Source organism: Balaenoptera borealis (assembly GCF_965194805.1).
Source record: "Balaenoptera borealis genome assembly, chromosome: 2".
Lineage (NCBI taxonomy): Eukaryota > Metazoa > Chordata > Mammalia > Artiodactyla > Balaenopteridae > Balaenoptera > Balaenoptera borealis.
The window spans coordinates 48,947,464-48,960,231 of NC_138867.1; the positions used below are offsets into that span (position 1 = coordinate 48,947,464).

The window sequence follows — 12,768 nt, forward strand, 5'->3', positions numbered from 1 at the left end:
GCAATAGTCTCAGTCTGGCTTGGCTCAAAGAAGCAAAGATTTATACAGAAGTGACCCTGTATTCCTGGGCCTCCTCAATCTAGTAACTTTGATTATTTTCAAATTTTGAGATTAGATGAATACCAAAACTAAAAATTTTGGGGGGGGATGAAGAATATGGCGTGAACATAACTTTTAAACAAAGAAAGATACATTTCTCGCATATAAATAACTTCTTTTTTAAAAAATCCCACTCCAATTTGCAAAATCGACACTCCCAAATACACAGCTTACTTTTTCAATACTTTTTTTTTTGGTCAACCATCAGCTACAGTCCCATTCCAGCTTGTTGAGTTAGATTCTTTCTAATGAGGTTTCAAAATAGCTGAAGTTCTACTAAAAGAAGGAGAGCCTTGGAAATGTATGGTAAACTAGTCACTAGGTTTTGGAGACAGTTGAAAGACCTGTGAAAGTATGGGGGTGGTAATGGCAGGGGTCTGGACTGATAATGAGACATAGAAATGCAGGATGCTACAACTTTCAATTTTTCACTTTTAAGATTTGACTCCTACGGAAGGAGTGGAAAATTGGAGCAGTATCTAAGACAGCAGGAACCAACTGGAAGAAAAGTAGTACACCCAGTAGTGTACCTAATTCCTCTGGCTGGCCCCTTTTCCTCCTCATGGATCCTCTTTATCAATAAATTTTAAATGGTATTTATACCACTCCTGGGCTCTATTTTCCATTCCATACCACATTTTAGGAGAAAAGCTATAAAAATATATATGTGAACTAGAGTAAGATTTTGACTCCTACCACTTGGAACTTGACTAGAGTGATGAATAGACTAGATTGAATTTTGGTGACTGTACACACTGGTGGATTAAGTCACTGCTTTGAAAGGCCAATAATTACTGGACTATGAAGAAACAACTCACCAGCAAATGGGTCACCAGCAACTAAAAGGCCAAAAGCATTAGTACTGGAAGCCAATTTATTGGAACTAATCAGATGGCACAAATTTAACCAGAAAGCACCCATGGTTCTGCTGATAACATTTGCTCTGCAAGTTTCAACAATGTAATTTTTAATCTGGGCTCCCAGAGAACAGGCTTTTTGCACCTTGCCCCAGAGATTCTGATTAAATGCATTTTATTTTTAGATGTTTCCTCTCTTGACACAGGGTTCCACAAATATGAAGGGACAAATGATCCCCCAGGCATGCTAGCGGTTGTTGTTGTCTCTTCTCTCTTACTCTGTGGTCTCCTACAAGCATTTAAAATAATAGTTAGTCAAGAAATGTTTTCCTGCAGAACAAGACACTTCCCTTGGCCCTAAAATGGGAATGCATTAAAAGGATTGAGTCTGCTTTGGAACATTAGGTTGGCCCTTTTTGATAAATTGAAGGTGCTTCAGAGTTGAGAGGCCATCTTAATTTTACAGTAAAGAGCTATCTTATGAGAAAGTAAGAAAAATCTCAGGTAGTGTTTTTATTGAAAACATTGTTATTAGCATTCTAGCAAAAGAATTTGTTGTGAGGAGAAAAGTCACACTGTCTTAATTAATATTATTCACTTTTCTTTACAGAGGCTCACATCTAACATGCCTGGAGTTAGTACTGAAGTCAAGGGTATTAAATCAAAAGGAACCTAATGTCTTGATGGTTTCCAAAATAATAATTCAAAACATGTCTGTCAATATTTCAGAAGCTACATGTCCCTGATTAACCTGTAATAATGGGACAGAGTAAAAAGGAATGCGACTCAATGATAAATTACTCACAGAACTATGTGGTGTGATAAACTGCTAATTCAACAAAGCCATCAACATATTACACCTTCAGAATCTTTCATGCTTCTGAAAAGAATCATCAATCAACCTCAGTTCTTGGAAGAGCATATCTTAGATACAGCTCTTCTTTCTACACTCCTCTAAAATTGTATTTTAGCCAGGGTTGATAAGCAAAAAGTAACATACCCTTGTCAAAGTAAAGACTGATATTTCTCAAAGGAGAGCATTGCTATGTGGGAGACAAAATATGATCCCTTTGTTCTTGGTCTAAGATCCCTTGATAACTAGAGTCCAGGGTTCAACCAGAAATGTCAATATTACACTAAGAGGCAAGAAAAGATTTCTTCCCATTATGCCTTCATTATACCATTAAGAGACCTGGGTCGTACTGACTCACACATATGTATCTGTGGATACTCAGTCAAAGATGTTATCGTGTCCAGCTCCTGTCTTTAGGCAAGTTAAGCATTATTGATTCCATTTCTTCTTCTTTTTTTTTTTTTGGCTGCATCGGGTCTTACTTGCGGCATGCAGGGTCTTCGTTGAGGCATGCAGGATCTTCCGCTGTGGTGCAGGCTTCTCTCTATTTGTGGCCTGCGGGTTTTCTCTTCTCTAGTTGTGGTGTGTGGGCTCCAGGGTGCGTGGGCTCTGTAGTTGTGGTATGCGGACTCCAGAGCACGTGGGCTCTGTAGTTTGTGGCACACAGGCTCTCTAGTTGAGGCACGCGAGCTCAGTAGTTGTGGCGCATGGGCTTAGTTGCCCCACAGCATGTGGGATCTTAGTTCCCCCACCAGGGATTGAACCTGAGTCCCCTGCATTGGAAGGCAGATTCTTTACCACTGGACCACCAGGGAAATCCCTTGATTCCATTTTACAGATAAAGGAAGTGATTCCCAGAGCATCTCTGCGCCAGAATTTACCTGCCTTCCAACTAAACCAAAAATAATAGTCATTAGTAACAATACACAGAGTTTCTCTGGTGTCCTTTAATATAATCTTGCAGCCATAACTTGATTGGGGCTTCAAAGTCATCTAGGTAAGCCCAGTGCAAAATCATCTGTGAAATTAAGTAGAGTGCTTACAGTGCAAGAAGCAGGAGGTAGTTAATAACATAGACTATGTCATCATGATGTTTAGACATAATCTGATTCAGTCAGAAATGAGACGTGAGGTCTTAGAAAAGTCATTTAATCTTTTGTGCCTCAGGCTCCTGGTCTGTGAAATGGGAATATTAATGGTATCTACATCGTAGGGTCACTGAATAGATTAAATGAGAAAACATACATTAAGCATTTAATGTAGTACCTGGCATATAGCAAATGCTCAATTAGTATAGCTATTAATATACAATGAGAGTGTTGATTAATGGGCATTGTCTCACTCAAAGAAAATCTACTGCAAAGTAATAGCATGGTCCCAACACTTCCTAAAAGGAGAGGACTGCTACCTGATTTTAACTTTGTTTCCTCAGAACAATGTCATATTCCTTTCTGCAAATTTAGCGATCACCCTTCATATCAGACCATGTCAACCACATCAGCTGAGATTAGAAAGAACACATATTTCACCTTTACCAACAGCAACTAATTGGAACAACTTGGCATCCACAAGGAATCTCTATTTTATATCTCGTGATAACTATCCATGACTAATATTTTATTTCCTGAAAAACATTCCAGTATCTCATTCCAGTATCTTGGGAGTCAATGAGAAGTTGGTTCCAATCCTAACTCTGTTGCTTACTAACTGTATGACTTGGGCAACTCACTTCTTTTTTATGAGCCTCAATTTCCTCATTTATAAATGAACATAATTATAACATAGGAGGTTGCTAAAAGTATTAAGTAATTTAAATTCACAATTAATTCCTCTTTATCAACGCTGTCATCAAGTTCTCAAGAATAGGTTGCTTTTGGCCATGATTTACTCTTGGGTCCAAAAAGTAGCCTGTATTAAACAATGTATTTTCCAACCTAACCTCAGCAAGTGAGTCCTCAAACATTGCTTCTGTACAACTTTTTACATTTCTCTAAATTGATGGTGTCATTTTGAATTATAATCCTGATGTTTAACAAACTCATCATCTGTCTAGACACATGCATGTCAAAGAAAAAGCTCATGATTTCAGTATTACATTTGGAATCTCAGAATTTAATTTTAGTGATTAAACATCAGAGCAGTTCTTCCATGCATCTTTACCAAGCCTACATTATGGAATCTCCAGAAAATTAATGCCACCAGATTGTCACTCCAATTAGCCAAAGGAATACTCTCTATTCTAAACTGTTGCTAGAATCAACTCTACGTGTAGAGTTCCAAAATCACATAATCAACACAATCAAGGATGTTATCTCAAACTTCAGCAACAGCTGGCCCATTACTTTTATAGTTTAAATATCTTTAACATGGCCTCATCAGAGATTTGAAAACATCTTTTTTTTTTAAAGGTTTTTAAAACCACTTATTAAAGATTAAGGGACAGGCAAAAATAAGAATCTACTTTATTTCACAAATGCTTAAATTATGGTTTTATTTAAAATATGAAATCAGTAACCCTAAACACGTGTCCCCCAACCACCCGGAAATGTGCTCACAATTTGAATCTCATGAATGTTTTAGAATAAAAGCTAGTCAGATAACTACATTTACTGGATATATATTACATGAAAACTTTCTAGTCAACACATTGGAAAGTATAAAAGAAATATAACTGGCTCTCCCCTCAAGGAAATAATAATACACACCCATAACCAAGAGGACTGATAAAGCAACACATTTTGAACATGTGAGCTGACACAGTGTGGACAAGACAGAATGGAAAGAAGATGAGGAGGCAGATCTCTGAAGAAGTAGCGCCCACATTGACAGGGAAAGGAGTGGGCTTTCTTCTTGGGGAAAACACATATTGGGGTGGAAACAAGAAAGTTGAGTTTTAAATTACTTAACAATACTATAGAGTCTAAAATTCACACAGAAAAGATGGCCAAGGAGAATCTGGATTTAATCCTACATGCAACTATGCGGCATTATACAATCTTCAGAGGAAAAAAAAATGATAAAAATAGTATTCAGGAAAGACTATTCTCAAATCATTTCCACCTATTCTTTGCGGTTCTGCACAAAACCCTTATTTTTAAGGAGCTTTTGCTTTCTTTGCTATAGGACAATTTTTGTGGCCCTAGCAATCCCCAAACTAATTCTGAGTTTTTCGTGCAAGACAAAACTTAGTATTTATCTTAAAACTACGACCTGCATGCTTCAATACAGCTTTTAAAGTTTCTGTCTTGTTTTTAATGGCGTCCTTAGCTTACGATGTGTCTGAAGGCATTTAGCATTTAGCTCCCTGATAAAATGACAAGGGACTGAAATAGACTGCAGGAAACTTACATTAACTTCCGTCACGTCCAGTGGTTTGGGGAGTGAAGCTACGTTAGAGAAAGCATTACTTCCAGCAGATGCTGACAGAACGCAGCAGTTCCTCAGACAAAATGGACATTTCTCCGTCAATACGGGCCCCTCATCTCCATGGAGCATCTTAAGCAATCCCAGCAGCAGAGGGATGTGGGTTGCCAAATACAGACACAATCTGTCCCCTCTCCTAAAATGAGGTTGGTTCTCATTATTCTCAAGGAGTCACACAAGCTGTTGGCAATTTGTTCAAGTGAAGAGCAAACCATATTGAGTAGTTGCAACACTTCAGACCTCCAAGGGCAGCAGAAGCAGAATGTACCCACAGCCCCAGCTGACCGGCAATTTCTGGACCTTTCCAATAATAGCTGAGACAAAGGGGGAAATGAAGCCTGTCACATACACATCACTAGCCAGGCCTGGCTTTTGTAATGCTGAACTAACAGAAAGAGGGGACCATTTAGTAACTGTATTACAAAACAGCCCACAGAACAGCCTGCTCTGGCTGCCCACACTGATGGCAGCATCACGCTGCTTCATACCCTTGCCTAGGCATCAGCTAGGGCAGTAGTGTGTGCTTACACCTGCAGGAAACAGCACACTTTTTTATGGAATGAAGCATTCATACAATTCAATAAGAAAAAGAAATGGCCAGACATGCCGTAGCCCTGGTCAAGAGTGGGTGGCATTAAGGTCGGATTAAAGGGAAAAAAAGGAACCATAGCTGGATAACTTTAGGAAACTTCTCTTGCAGATTTGAGGATTTACGATGTACTTTTTTTTTTTTTAAGGCTCAAATCTTTCAGTAAAGAAATCTGTTTCGATTAATTTCATCTTGTGCATCCTACCACCACCACCATCACCACCGCCTGTTTTATTAACGGGACCATTTTTCATCTTATGTCTGTTAACATCTCATGGAAAACCCACAGGGAAAAGCTGCTCTAAACTGCCCACACCTTAAATGTGATAAATTGAGGCTCAGAGACACTTAGTAAATCACACACCCAAAGTAGCTATGGCAGAAACAGAGTTGGATCCCAGGACGCTAAGTCATTCCAGTGCTAATCCTACGGTCCTATAGATCATACACACCAATGTCACATTTTTAAAAAATAACATATTTTGGATATTGATTAACAGAACCAGCACGATTTTAGCACAGAGCAGGGAAATTCTAGCAATGCATAGAGTTGGCAAAAAATGTGAAGATCTAAGTGAAACTAAGTCAACATGACAACCTGAATTTAAACTAGAAAGGCCTGTATTCTCAAACTAGAGGAGAGAAGACTTAAAATAGTCACAGTGAAGGGATTGGAATAGTTGTTCTCTAGGGTAGGCATGTCCTCTGTCAATCTGTTCTGGAACTACAGACAATGACGGTACGTGGATGTAACTCTGTTTCTATAAAGTTGGTCATCCCAGCGGAGGAGATGAAGAACAAAAATCGACAATAACAGGATCATTCGCTGAAAACCATCTGACTGCACAATGAGTTCCTAAGGGAGCTGGTGTCCTCTACACTGGAAGTTTCATTAAAAAAGTAAGATAGATTATCATCTACTGGGAAAGGTATAAAAACTGTCCTGCCTAAAGAAAAGAGATGGATTGATAAAATTGCAAAGTCATTGTCAACCTTTCAAGCCAGCCTGTGAGCCAGAGGCTGGCTATGCTGTCTGTGTGCTATCCAGAGACTTGCCTCACATTCTACTTCTTTGCCTCACCTTTTGATCATTTTCTTGTTTACTGGCATCTCTGTCTACCCTATGGGGAAACACGAAAGTGAAAGAAGACTGGAAACAAATTATTATATTGAATTCCTTCCTAGATAGATTTACTTCTTTGAACATAGGATAGAATAGAAAAAGGTAAAAATTATGGCTAAAATATGATTTGGATTATCTGCTCATTTTTTTATCCCATTTCTTGATCAACTAGAAACAACCCGAATGTTGGGGGTAATTCACTGACCCAGCTACATTGGAGAAGAGTTGCTCTAATGAATGTTCCAAACTTAGACTTTTCAGAACCAATTTTTCTACTCCAAATCAGAAACCATGAAGGTTTGAATCAATTCCCTTTCTCCCACACATCTTCTCCTACATCTCTTTTTAGAATCCACTGCTAAAAACAAATAATTCTGAGAAGGCTTTAGAGGAGTTTCAACATGTAACCAAATTAACTACCTTTCTATTCAATTTAAATTTAAATTAAAACAAAATATAAACAACTGCAACACTAAAATCCCTCCATTTTAAAAAAGAATATATATGCTTTTGGTGTATCCAAATTAATTAGCACTGATGGTCTCTAGATGAATTTTGCTTATCATGAAACAAGGAGGTAGACTGAGTTTAGCACTTACAACCTAAAGATAACATCTAAAGTTTAAAGATTTTAATGATATTTTAAAAATCAATTTGCATTGGTCAAGATTATAGTATAGTCCTATAAACCCTACCTAGAAGAAAAGCCTCTTGAGTACATAATAAGAAAAAAGGAATTGACAATTTCCTGGGCTCCAAGCGTACATGAAACAGATTAAAAAAATGTTTCTGCAGTTTGTTATTCTTTTGAATTCCCCCAACCCTGCATCCTACTTCATATTCACCAGAAGAACTGAAGTTCCCCTGTGTCCTCTTGGCGCTAATCATGTCCTATATCTAGGTGACTGACAGAACTTCAGTGCAGTCTGTGTAGTTCAGGCACAGAGAACTTATCCCCAAGTGTCTCTAGTCTCCTCACCAACATTCCATCTCAGTGTAAGACAGAGAGGGGAAAAATAAACACGCTAAGGTCCATTGGATCTGCCATCATTACCCAGAAAGCTCATTATCACCTGGATTTAGCAATAATATTGATTGCACTATGGCCCTAAACACACTACATGATATAACACAATTGTAGAATGGACAGCCAACTGTGCCTGAGCTGGTTCCTCAAACACTGGGAAGAACAGGAGTTCTGATAACTAATTTAAATGCTTTGTAAGTGGGGCTAAAGACGGGACAAAAATACAGCAAAAGAGTAGCACAGCATAGTGGTTAATAGTGTGGGCTTTTGGAGCTGGGGAAACCAAGTTCAAATCTGACACTGACACGTGCTTTGGGACCTGAACCTCTGACCCTCAATTTCTTCCTGTAAAGTTGGGATCATGGTAGTTCCTCATGTCTAAGTGCTTATTAAGTGGTAGCTACTATGATCATTATCTTCTTAACAGAAGAGTCCCTGAACCACGGAAAGCTTCTCTTTTTTCACATCTAATATCCTGCCAACAGAGGAGGGTTTCTTTATCCTGTGATTTAATCTTAAAATATAATGATTTAACAAAAGTATACAATGAGACACTAAGACCATCTCCAGTTTTCAGCAGAATAGAATTAAGGTCCCATTATAGGAACCTTCTAAAATACACTGACATTGTATATGTATTTTTCAACAGTACTTTCTAGTTTTGTCATCTAAACCTTGGCAAGAATTCCTCCCACATGCTAGGGCATCCGTTCACACTAACAGTAGTGATGAGGGGAAAGGTGGGGGAGAGGAGAAGCTCACATCTCCTTCTGAAGGATAACCCTGGAGAGAATGGAAAGTGGAGCAAAAAGGCAGTTGGACTCAAGTAAGATCTGCCTCGACTCCCTAATTTCTTGTACTTTGGGATGACCATTGTTATTTGTGTAAGAAGGAGAGGCAGTCTGGATGGGATGGAGGAAAAGCAGTAGAGGAGAAATCACTATAAATTATAAACAAAAACTCCATCTTTGCGATTGACAACTTCTCCTGGGACTTCCTGAGCCAATTAGTATCAGTTGCTGAGGTGGGTTTGGTCATACAAACCTCTGTGCTAATGCCCACCTGCGCTAAACCCACCTCCTGTGAAGCAACAAAGCCTCTGTTAATGAGGTTCAGGACCAATCATCTGACAAAGAGTCCCGCTAAGGATGCTACAGCGGATGTCTTAGGGTAACCGGCAGGGAAATTCCCTTAAATTCTACTGTCTTACTGGAAACCAAGACACTCTAAAATAATGACTTGGCTCATTCTTTCCGCTCCTCTTTTCCTTTGCTTCTTATCACGTGAGGTGATTAAATTTGAATCCATTGCTCCAACTGCTGGGCCCAGCTGTTTTCAGAGGTGGGAAAAGTGATGTTGCAAGGAGCAAATTGTAAATCCAGGCAAAGAACAAATGACAAGAATGTCATATTTCTCTAGAGTCACCATCTCCAGGTGGGAGACACAGTTAACACGAGCCCTACAAAACAGTTAAAGAAGAGTTTAGCAACATCTGGGAACCTGCCTGGCCAACTTGCTCTTGTCGTAAAATTCATCATGGTGTCTCCACTGCATTAATACACAGAGCTCAGGATGCTTTGTGAATCCATTCAGTGTAACTCAGACAAACTGACACCAGTTTTGTTGTCTGATCTCCTAATAAATGACACTCATCCTCGTGGAGGCATACCCACTTGGTTCCTACTATCAAACAATCAAGCAGCAGTTGTTGACAAAGCCTATTATGAACACAACACTGGATAGGGCACTCTGGAGAGAAAAGAAAATGCCTCAAAGTCCTTGGCTTCAGAAAGCAAAAATGAAAAAAACCAAAAAGCAAAAATGAACAAAATGAACACATCGTGTAATACTACATGTGAAAAATAATAAACTAAAAAATGTTAGGGAACTCTGAAAAGGAAACAAAGAGATAAATGCAGGAATGGCTCCCCAGAGAAGGTCAGGTATGAGTTTAATTGCTTAAATGGTAAGACTTAGATTGGAGGCGTGGGTAAGGAAAAATTGTAGAAGTGGGAAGACACAACATGTCAAGCCCTAAACGATAAGACCCAATGATCTAAAAGATATTCAGATTCCCCTCAAGCTCAAGTCTTCATGAAAATAATCAAAAGGAAATCACAGATAGAGCTCCCTAAGTTTTGCATAGGCCAAATTCTCCCTGACATGATTCCATCATCGTGGCTCAGATAAGTGGCTGCTGATTAATTTGATCTCAGTACATACAGAATACGATGGTACCTTGGCCTAGTGATAGCTAAAGAAATCACAAAAACAGTGGCATGGAGGCTCTCCACCCCACCCCGTCCTCTCTCTGTGGCTGGCCGCAGCTCTCACCACAAACAATTAGAACTGGAGAAAATAGCCAGGCGAAACAAAATTGAGAGAGACAGGCATGAAATTCTTTTCAAGTTCATTAGGCAAATAGACCAGGATGTCTCAGAAGGTATGAAATATAGTTGGTTGCCAAATTCAGCAACATGTGGCAAGGTCTGCCTCAACAAAAGTACATCACTCTGACAGTAAGCTATGAACAGGGGATGTGGATTATGTCTTCATGATCCATTCTTCCCTTGGCTTTTCTGGGATATTTCTGAGGTTGGAAGAAGCTAGAAGGCAACTATGAGCTCTGCTCACACACTTCACTCCATCCCCCATTGTGGAATAATAAAATTTTATAGCTGGAAAGAGAGAACATGTACTGTAATCCTTACCCAGAAAGTGCCCTTAGAATTCACTCATTCGTTTATTCAACAAATATTTATCGAGTGCTTACTATGTGCTAGACATCACTGTGTTAGACACCAAAGATATAGTCATGAAAATTACAGGCATGTTTCCTGCTCTGTGCAGTTTACAGGAGAGAGGACACATAACTGGAAAGTGGAACTATACTTGACACATGCTAAGAACAGAAAAATTGGGTGTGCTGAATTTTGATCACCTCTTCTTCACCCCATTGGTGAGGGAATGATTCCTACCATAGGGCTGTGAAGATGGCTGAAAACATGACACACAATACGGAATGGCTGAGACCTACAGCAGTTCAGTAGTCATAGATACTCACAGCCCAGGGGAAGACACTGCATGCCACACAGGGACACATGGGATCACTCAGGAACAGAGTGAACAAGCGAAGGCCATAGGAGGTGGGTTTTATAGTAACAAGAGGATGAGGTGACCCCTAGTTGCCACAGAAGGATATGACTGACTTGTTTGAATAATTCCCTGGGCTGGCAGGGAACTAAAGGCCGCCACTCAAGGTGAAGTGAGCCCTGCGTTTGGTCCATGTGATTAGGAGCATTGTTTGGCCGGGAAGCACAGTGGGGAGGGGAACCTGCAGTTGGGCCATGTGAGGCCCTTGCACTTTTACCGGAGGTCAAGGCTGCACATGATCTTGAACCTTATGAACCTCTTGAACCAGTGGGAGCACATAGAACAGTCCAAAGGCCAACCCTGAGATCACTTACAATTCAATCAGAAAGCCTTAGTTGGTGGGAACCTAGAATCAGAAAAACTGTTTTCTCTTCCATTCCTCCTCCTCTGTACATGGCAAATAGCGTGGGTATACAAAGGGTCCTGGGTGTCACCCATCTGTGTCTCAGGTCCAGCATTAATACCCTGCTTCTCAAAAAAAAAAAAATATATAGGCTGCATCCTTTCTGGGATACCACATTGCCTTCCCAAGCTGAGGGCTGGGTGGGTAAGATCTGGGCAAGGGGCTCTCCGAAGCAGCCTCTGTGACAATTGTATTTAATACAAGTTAATAAAGACAGAAAGCCCCACTTATGTGAGTGAACATAAGTTCACAGGAATAGAAGTGAAGTTACAGAGGTGCAGAGAACATCGGTCCCTCTCATCTCAAGAAAGCAGACAGCTTGGTAGAAGCAGCCGTACGCAGACAGAGGAAGAAGTGTGCTTGTCTGAACAGGACTTGCTGAGAAGCAACAGAAAGCAGGAAGCAGGAAGCCAGATGCAACAGGAAGAACAGGCAGCTGTTTACAAGACTGAGCCCACTGTTGTCACTCAAACGGGAAGATACGTTCCTGCCCTAAACACAATCTTCGTAACAGTGAGTCTAAGGGAACGAGAGAGAGAGAAAGTGTTTATAGAGATGTTAAATCTCCTGCAAAGAGTGTAGTTTGTTTCCCCACAGCAGGCTATTGGAAAGCCTGTGAAAGCAGACCCTTGGGAGACATAGAAAGTAGAATCAGAGTACGTTTTCATGGGATTTCATAAAGAAGGATATCCCTCAGGTCAAGAGTCTAGCCATATAAACGTTTTGTAGAAGAAAAAGGTCAGCTTCCAAATGGAAAAGTGCCAGCTGGTGTCTTTCTAACTTGCTCCCTTTCCTTCCTCTGCACCCGACATTGTCGTCAGCATCCCCGCACTGGTGCAGACTCACCCCTGGGTGGCACAGGCCTGGCAGGATGCTCGTGGATAATGTGGGAGGGGCAGGAGACTGAGCAACCTCCAGACGTCTGCTTCTGGAACTCTGACACTGTCCACACATGGGTGTACATCCCATGAGCATCAGTCCTCACTTTCTGAAGGGCCCAATTCTAGCTGGATATACAACTTAACTCAATAAACAGAAATAGTTCATTAGTAAGCAGATAGAAGGAAGACATCTGGAAGTCACACCCATCTGACTGCCTCCTTAGAGCTATGGAGGAATTGGAAGTAGAAAGTCAGCAGATACACTGTCTCCTGTGTTCCACGCTAAGCCAAAAATCATACCTTTGTTCTCCTGTGATACAGACCAAATGATAACGTCTCAACCATTTTCCTTTCAATCAG

At 40.3% G+C, this 12,768-nt stretch overlaps 1 long non-coding RNA gene across 1 annotated transcript in view; it reads left to right on the forward strand.

The window, feature by feature from the left end:
- The first annotated feature begins 2,423 nt into the window (after nucleotides 1-2,423).
- LOC309624448 overlaps nucleotides 2,424-12,768 on the forward strand; it is a 41,682-nt gene continuing 31,337 nt past the window's right edge. Inside the window, exon 1 of the long non-coding RNA XR_014241933.1 lies at nucleotides 2,424-12,040. This is a non-coding gene — a long non-coding RNA (uncharacterized lncRNA). The remainder of the gene's footprint in view (nucleotides 12,041-12,768) is intronic.